Source organism: Oryctolagus cuniculus, chromosome 20, assembly GCF_964237555.1.
Source record: "Oryctolagus cuniculus chromosome 20, mOryCun1.1, whole genome shotgun sequence".
NCBI classification, from domain to species: Eukaryota; Metazoa; Chordata; class Mammalia; order Lagomorpha; family Leporidae; genus Oryctolagus; species Oryctolagus cuniculus.
In genome coordinates this window covers 8,925,104-8,932,106 of record NC_091451.1, presented here as the reverse complement: position 1 = coordinate 8,932,106, position 7,003 = coordinate 8,925,104, and the positions used below count along the sequence as shown (strand labels likewise).

General features: G+C 47.9%; 1 long non-coding RNA gene across 1 annotated transcript in view; it reads left to right on the top strand.

Annotated features, from left to right (window-relative positions):
* The first annotated feature begins 57 nt into the window (after positions 1-57).
* The window catches only part of LOC103351649 (uncharacterized), a 48,099-nt gene continuing 41,153 nt past the window's right edge, over positions 58-7,003 (top strand). The window contains exons 1-2 of the long non-coding RNA XR_007911808.2: positions 58-445; positions 4,215-4,354. This is a non-coding gene — a long non-coding RNA (uncharacterized lncRNA). The remainder of the gene's footprint in view (positions 446-4,214; positions 4,355-7,003) is intronic.

The following is a 7,003-nucleotide window of genomic DNA, read 5'->3' as shown; positions in this document are numbered from 1 at the left end:
GCTGCTCTGGGAAGGGAAGGTCGCCCAGTGCGCACGCGCATCTCCGAATTTCCGGTGTGTCTCCCCTGGGCCCTGGCCCCTGCTGCTCTGGGAAGGGAAGGTCGCCCAGTGCGCACGCGCACCTCCGAGTTTCCGGTGTGTCTCCCAGGGCTATGGCCCCGGCTGGCTCCCGGAAGGTCACCGACGTCAGAAGTCAGAGACGTCACCGGGCACAGACAGCTGAGGCCAAGACGGTGGCTGCAAAGGGGGAAGCTTTTTATAGCCCGGCCTGGGAGGAAACACTGATAACCCAGGGGAGACCTGCCCACGTGGCTGGCTGTCTGCTTCGCTCTGTTGGGAAAACTCTCGCCCTGCTTCTTTGAGAGCCTCCAGGGGCCTGCCTTATCTTGCCCAGCTGCGGGACATCCAGTCTCTAGCCAGCGACCTGACATCTGGGGACACCAAGGTTTCGTTTCCTAAAAATACTTTGTAGCCTATTTTTTTTTTTTTTTTAGTGTGAAATCCCGTTATGTCGCTTAAAATCTCAGATGTACAACAGAATGTATGATGGGCAAGCCCCCTCCCACCTGTTGCCCTCAGGAACCGGATTCCCCGTCGCAGGGAAATCGGGTTCCAGTTTTCCGTATGCTCTTGCAGAGTTGTCTTCCACCCTGCAGTCTCTCCTGCCACGTGGATGTTCTTTTGTGAACGCGTTTACGAAGAGGGTACCATACTGCATACACCGTGTCGCGTCCTGGTGTTTTTACTTGTACAGCTCGGAGTGGACATTAAGCCTGGCTGTTAAGATGCTCGTGCTGCACACCAGAGGACCTGGGTTCGGGTCCTGCCTCTGTGTCCTGACTGGTCTTCCTGCTAATGCATGCCCTGGGAGGCAGCGTGGGAGAGAGACCTGGAATGCATTCATGCCTCCCGGCTCTGACCATGGCCAAGCCTCCGCTGTTTGTGGGAATCTGGGGAGTGGACTAGCAGATGGGATGGCATTCTCTCTCTCTCTCTTTCTCACGCGCGCTCTCTCTCAAATGAATAAAAATAAAACTATATCTTGAGGCCATCCTGTATGCATAAAGAACTACCTTACTATTTGTTAAATGCATTATACTTGACTATTTGAGTATAGCATGCCTTATTTACCAGTTCCTCTTTAGATGGACATTTATGTTTTTCCAGTTTTTGTCATTACAACAATGTTACAATGAATATGTTATTTTGCATATCAGCAAATTTAGAGCAAGAACAAAGCCCAGGGGCAGGTGTTCCTTGCAGTGGTTAAGATGTTGCTTGGATGGGGTCGGTGCTGTGGTGCAGTGGGTTAAAGCCCCGGCCTGCAGTGCCGGTGCCTCATATGGGTGACGGTTCAAGTCCCAGCTGCTGTACTTCTGATCCAATTCTCTGCTATGGCCTGGAAAAGCAGTGGAATATGGCCCAAGTCCTTGGGCCCTTGCACTCACGTGGGAGACCCAGAAGCAGCCCCTGGCTCCTGGCTTTGGATTGGCTCAGCTCTGGCTGTTGTGGTAATTTGGGGTAGTGAACCAATGGATGGAAGACCTTTCTCTCTCTCTGGCTCTACCTCTCTCTGTAACTCTGTCTTTCAAATAAATGAAAATAAATCTTAAAAAAAAAAAAAAAGTTGCTGCTCGGGATACCCACATCCAGTACTGGAGGAACTGGGTTCAAGTGTTCTGATTCAAGCTTCCTGCCAAGGCATGCCCCAGGGGGCAGCAGTGGTGAGCCAGGTACTACCTGGATAGAGGGAGTTCCCATAGAGGGAGTTCCCAGCTCCTGGCTTTGGCCTGGTACTGACTGTTGTGGCCATTTGGGAAGTGCAGCATGGATAGAAGACCTCTCTCTCTCTCTCTCTCTCTGTCTCCCTATGAAATAAATAAAAGATATTCTTAACCTTTAATGGGTTCTAAAATGGGAACTACTCGATATAAGGATGTCAGCATTCGTACAAGGGTACTTCAACAGGTCCACAGAAAATGCAGTTAAAAGATAAATTTATTTTGCTGCAAATAACTTTCGAAACCCACGCATACCCATAATTTGGACAGAAATTGGTAGGTTTCCCTTCTTAGTCTACCAATTGAAAGCACTCTCAGTAGCACAGAGTGCCCATTTCCTCACAACTTTGCTAATAAAGTGTTTCCAACCTTTTAACGAATCTTTGTTGTTGTGATGATGGCCTTTCAGTGTGGTTTCAATGTGTGTTGCTGGTACCATGAGTGAGAGTGAGAATCTTCCTGTGTTTAGGGGCAGTTGCCTGTCCAATGATCCACTGGTCTGTTTAGTGTGATACTGGTCTTTCTTAATTATGGATTTGTAGGAGCTCTTTCTGCAGTAGGGGTATTAAGGATTAATCTGTGACTTTCGTTGCACATGTTTCCCCCAGTTTGTTGCTTGGCCTTTCATTTTGCCACTGGTGGTTTAGAAATCCTTTTATTTTGCAGCTTCTGGATTTTCAGTCAGGACTTTGCCAGTCTAAAATTGTAATATATATATATATATATATGGCTTCCTTTTCACACATTTATGGTTTATTGTTTACCTTTAAATCTGCTCCATCTGAAATTTATCCTAGTTTAAAGCCTTAGGTCTGGCTGTAATATTAATTTTTCTGCAGATAGCCAACCAGTTATCTCCAACACTATTTACTAAGTAATCTTTCCTTCCCTACTCATTTGAAATACTGTCTCTATGATATACATATTTTAAAGTGTTCATATAATGTACAACAAAACTTTTCCATTCCCAACAACTGCCCTCAAAATCTTCATCATCTTAAAATGATTTTTAAGTCTCTTATCATCATTGTGAAATCACATTTTCGTGATTTTCTTCCCTTCATTTCTCTCTCTTCTTGGCTTTTAAAATGTTGATCTCTGTAGGTCAGTTCGCCCCTGCATAGATTGCTCACATTCCCAGCGTCAGCATTTCTGCTTTTCTGGAAAGGTATCCCTCCTGCTTGTAAAGATGATGTGTAGCTCGTCTGTCTCTTAAGAAGAAATGGCAAGTTCCGCCCATCCTGGCTGGTACCCCTCGGTGGCTATCAGTGTGAGATTGGAGTTTTGGTGCCAATTTTTTTTTTTTTTTTGACAGGCAGAGTGGATAGTGAGAGAGAGAGAGACAGAGAGAAAGGTCCTCCCTTTGCCGTTGGTTCACCTTCCAATGGCCGCCGCGGCCAGCGTGCTGCGGCCAGCGCACCGAGCCTATCCGAAGGCAGGAGCCAGGTGCTTCTCCTGGTCTCCCATGGGGTGCAGGGCCCAAGCACCCGGGCCATCCTCCACTGCACTCCCTGGCCACAGCAGAGAGCTGGCCTGGAAGAGGGGCAACTGGGAAAGAATCCGGCGCCCCAACCAGGACTAGAACCCGGTGTGCCGGCGCCGCTAGATGGAGGATTAGCCTAGTGAGCCGCGGCACTGGTCGGTGCCAAATTTTTTTTAAGCTTTATTTATTTATTATTTGAAAGCGAGGATGAGGGAAAGTCAGAGGAAGAGATAGAGTTCTCCCAATCTGCTAATTCACTTCCCCAAATGCCCACAGGAGCTGGGGGCTGGGCCAGGCCAAAGCCAGGAGCAAAGAACTCCATCCGGGTATCACATATGTGTGGCAGGAACCCAAGTACTTGGGCCAGCACCTGTTGATTCCCAGGTGCATTAGCAGGACGCTAGATTGGAAGTGGAGGTGGCATTTTATCCCAGGCACTCTGATAGGGATGTGGGAGTCCCAAGCAGTGGCTTAACCTACTGCACCACAATGCCCACCCTGCAAAAATATCTTTGAAATCCATGCATAGTTTTTCCATAACATGCATTTCCATTGTATTATGAAAAAACAATGTTTTTGGTACCAAAATAGTTTTAATTCCAGTTTCCATAAACGTGTATGTGTGTGTGTGTGTGTGTGTGTATGTGTGAGAGAAAGAGAGACCAAGTGACTGAGAGCCCACACCTGATTCCATTTGCTGACTCACTCCATGAATGCCTGCGAGGTGGGGCTGGGTTAGGCCAAGTCAGGAGCTGGGAACTCAGTCCAGGCCTCCCATGTGGGTCGCAGGACCTCAGTTGCTTGGGACCTCATTTATTGCCTCCTGGAGTCTGCATTAGCAGGAAGCTGGAGTCGGGGGATGGATCCAGGAATCAGGCCCAGTTAGTTTCCCTGGTGAGTGTCCTAACTGCTACACTAAATGCCCACCCCTTTCTCTGACTTTTTTGCAGTATCATCGTATTTCACCAATAGGGAAAAGTGGGAAGGAGCAGCTAGGAGAGAGACCCAGGAGAAGTACTGGCAAGAGGAAAGACGAGGAATGGAGTGTCCCAGAGAGGTCAGCGATACAGGGAGATCAGCGAGGTTGAAGGTAAGCGGGAGAAAACAACGCATGTGGTGACAGTGAGACCACAGGTGCGCTCGCGAGCGTCGCACCTGCTGCATTCCAGTCTGCCCACGCTTCCCATCTCAGTGCTTCCTCTTCCAGGTTGCTGGCAGTGCGGCCAGCACTTGCATCTAGAATAATCAGAAAAGCCCAGTAACATGCCTGCATCGTCTGTCTGAGGGAAGCTGAGAGCTGCCGGGGAAAGGAGAGCTGGAAGGGCTTCAGGCACTGGTGAGGGAAGAGACCGCGAAGAGCGGGCTTGGCAGTCACTGCTGTCCTCAGCACGGGGGCAGGAGGCTTCGCACCCCAGCGCAAGCTTGCAGGGTGGGGTCTGGTGGACACTGCTGAGGAGCCAGAGAAAGCAAGACTGGGTCGAAGCTTCTGGAAGGCCAGGGAGCAGCCTCTTTCCAGCTAAAGACTTTTGCCCCATACTGGGGCTCTTCAGAGCAGGGCTTTTAAAAAGGGGGTGGTGAGGCCCACTGTGGCATACCGGGTTAAGCTACTGCCTGCAGTGCCAGCGTCCCCTGTGGGCGCCAGTTGGAATCCTGGTTGCTCCACTTCTGATCCAGCTCCCTGCTATTGTACCTGGAAAAGCAGCAGCAGATGACCCAAGTGCTTGGGCCCCTGCACCCACATGAGACATCCAGAAGAAACTCATGGCTCCTGGCTTCAATTTGGCACAGCCCCAGCCATTGCAAGCATTTGGGGAGTGACTAGCAGATGGAAGGTTTCTCTCTTTCTCTGTCTCTCTCTCTCTCTCCCCTCTCTCTCTCTGTAACTCTGCCTTTCAAATAAAATAAATAACCCTTTTTAAAAAGCTGCTTTAGGGGCTGGTGCTGTGGCACAGTGGGTTTAGCCATAGCCTGCTGTGCCGTCATCCCATATGGACACCGGTTCAAGTCTCAGCTGTTCCACTTCTCATCCAACTCCCTGCTAATGTGCCTGGGAAAGCAGTGTAGGATGTCCCAAGTCCTTGGGCCCCTGCACTCATGTGGGAGACCCAGAAGAAGCTCCTCGCTTCAGCCTGGCCCTGTCCTGGTCGTTGCAGCTGTTTGGGGAGTGAACCAGCAGATGGAAGACCTTGCTGTCTCTGTCTCTCCTCACTTTGGCTCTGCCTTTAAATAAATAAATAAGTATCTAAAAAGAAAAAAAAAAACATGCCCAGATCATCCAGCAACCCCACTAGTGGTGTACACCCCAAAGACATAAACACATTGTATCAGGGAGATACCTGCACCTGTTCCTAGCAGCACTGTTCACAACAGCCCAAATACGGAATCAACCAAGGTGTCCATCATCAGATGAATGGATAATGTGGTATTTATGTATACTGTGAAGTGTTATTCAGCTATATAAAATCATGAAATTCTAGCACTTGCAGTAAAATGGTTGGAACTAGAGGACATCACGTTGAGTTTGAAGTAAGCCAGACATAGACAAATACTACATGTTCTCTCTTGTATGTAGGTGCTAAAATTTAAAAAAAGAGCAAAAAAGAGAGAAAAATGCCTGTGTAGATCAGTTTTGCTGCAAAGAGTTTTTTTTTTGTCAAACTTTGTTTTAAATCTTTATCAATTAAATTGTTAAGAATTATATACTACCATATGTTATCACTAACTGTGGCTACTTTAAACTTTACTGTATATGAGTGAAGTTGAACATCTTTACATTTGATTGTTACTAAAACCCCTCACCTGGAACATTAAACTTTCACTATAATATAAATTAAAAATATGTTATCTCAGGGCTGGCATTGTGGCACAGAGCATTAGGCCACTGCCCATGATGCTGGAATCCCCTATGAGTGCCAGTTCAAGTCCTGGCTGCTATACTTCTGATCCAGTTCGCTGCTAACACACCTGGGAAAGCAGTGGAGGATGGTCAAAGTATCTGGACCATGCTACCCACATGAGAGACCTGGATGGAGTTCCTGGCTCCTGGCTTTGGTCTGGCCCAGCCCTCATCATTATGGCCATTTGGGAGTGAGCCAGCAGATGGAGTCAGTCTCTCTCTCTCTCTCTCTCTCTCTCTCTCTCTCTTTCTTTCTTTTTTTCTCTGAATCTCCTTTTCTCTCTATAACTCTGATGGTCAAATAAATAAATCTTTAAAAAAAAGTTATCTCAAAAATAATAGACAAGGTATTAAGTTGAAAGAAATTTAAAAATGCATGAATTCCAAAACATTTTTAGTGCCCAAATGAACTTTTTTTTTTTTTTTTTTTTTTTTTTGGACAGGCAGAGTGGACAGTGAGAGAGACAGAGAGAAAGGTCTTCCTTTGCCATTGGTTCACCCTCCAGTGGCCGCCGCGGCCGACGCACTGTAGCCTGTGCACCGCGCTGATCTGAAGGCAGGAGCCAGGTGCTTCTCCTGGTCTCCCATGGAGTGCTGGGCCCAAAGACTTGGGCCATCCTCCACTGCACTCCCTGGCCACAGCAGAGAGCTGGCCTGGAAGAGGGGCAACCGGGACAGAATCCGGTGTTTCGACCAGGACTAGAACCCGGGGTGCTGGTGCCACAGGCGGAGGATTAGCCTATTGAGCTGTGGCGCCAGCTCCAAATGAACTTTTAAAATCCATTTTCCGTGAACTTTCTGAAGTACTTTCATATATAAAAAGGAGAAGATGAACAATATTGA